This window comes from Phytophthora parasitica (assembly GCF_000247585.1).
Source record: "Phytophthora parasitica INRA-310 unplaced genomic scaffold supercont2.22, whole genome shotgun sequence".
Classification (NCBI taxonomy): domain Eukaryota; phylum Oomycota; class Peronosporomycetes; order Peronosporales; family Peronosporaceae; genus Phytophthora; species Phytophthora nicotianae.
The window spans coordinates 515,683-517,458 of record NW_008649008.1 but is presented as its reverse complement, the minus strand read 5'-3'; positions in this window follow the sequence as shown (position 1 = coordinate 517,458).

Genomic DNA, 1,776 nt, shown 5'->3' with positions numbered 1-1,776 from the left:
CGACTAATCCACTTCACACTCTCAATCCACTGGTAGTTCGAGAGAGGAGCCACTTCCATCGGTGGATCGTGGTCGGTAACCGCCGATTGGCTAGGTGGTACGACATTCTCGCTGAGTACCAACCCGCGTTCTCGTATCTTCCTATTGCGAAGAACTGAATCGCGGATGCATTGAGTCGCAGACTGACTTGCAGCCAGATACGAAGTATTTCCATGACCTGAGTATGTCCAGCTTCAACTACACTGCCTTCGGTCTTGCTCTTAGTGAAGTGTCTACAGATTCCGAGCTGCTGAAGAGGATCAAGGAAGCTTACGCCAAAGATCGAGATGTCCAGGCAATCCGGGCAGCAATCCAGCGACGTACAAGCACCTCAAAGCCGAAAGCAAAACGCCAGCACCGCAAGCTATACCGATACTATTCGGAGGCAAACGGCTTGCTGTGGTATCAGTCTCCAGTGGGTGACCACCCTCGAATCGTTGTTCCTAACGATGTGAAGTTGAGGCAATCAATAATCAAGGAGAGTCATGACACCAACTACAGAGGACATCATGGTACTGAGCGAACGCACTTGACGTTAGCACGACGCGGGTACTGGTCCAAGATGCTCAAGTCGATCCAAAAGTTCACTGCTGACTGCGAACCATGTCGACGAAACATGCCAAGGCTGACAAAGCCTCCTGGTTTACTCGAATCATTGAGTATTCCGGATGAACACTGGAGATTAATCTCCATGGACTTCATGGCGGATTTTCCTAGAGCGAAGCGTGAAGTTGATTCGACTTAGGTCGTCGTCGAACGACTGGCCAAGCGATGCCACTTTGTGCCGACTACGAAGAAAGTAACAGCCGAAGGCGTTGCCCGTCTCTTCATCGACAACATTTGGAAACTTCATGGTATGCCGACGAATATTGTATCCGATCGCGATAGGAAATTCGTGTCTGCGTTTTGGCAACCCGTCTTCAAGTCTATCGGCACGACACTCAGCATGACGGTAGCACACCGGGCTCAAGGCGACGGACAAACTGAGCGAATGTAATCGGACGCTAGAAGAGTATCTTCGATGCTTCGTCAGTCCACGTCAAGACGACTGGGACATTCATTTAGCGAACGCCGAGTTTGCCATCAACTCAACGGTGAACTCCAGTACCAAGCTCGCACCGTTCGAAGCGGATGTAGGGTACATCCCGCTGAATCCGCTACAGTTTTCAGCGGAGCAATTCGATACGGTTGCGAAAAGTCGTCCCGGCGCTGAGTTCCACGAGCGCTAAGCTTCGCTGCCGTGAAACACTTGCTCAAACGCAAGAGCGAATGCGTGATGTCTACGACAAGAACCGACAAGAACAAATTTTGAGGTTGGTGACCGTGTGTACTTGAGTACCAAACACTTGGATCCCAAGCATACTGGTCTTCCAGCATCCACTAAGTTTGGTCCGAAGTGGATTGGACCTTACTCTGTTGCGCGGAAATTACACAACCATGCTTACGAACTCAACATTCACGCTGGCAACAAGCTTCACCCAGTATTCAATACGGGTTCGCTGACGCCGTACAACGAGCCGACACGCTTGTCGCGGCCCAGCGAGGTTGTGCTGGCTGATGGAAGTATCCGCCAGATCGTCAAACTCTTGGTGAAGAAGAGAACACGCAAGCGACGGACCCAATTCCTTGTGGAGTGGGTGGGAGAAGAGAAGCAGACCTGGGAACAGGTTGAAAACTTGTCACAAGTCCCAGACCTCATCGCAGAGTTTGAGACTGCAAGGCGCAAGAAACGAAAGA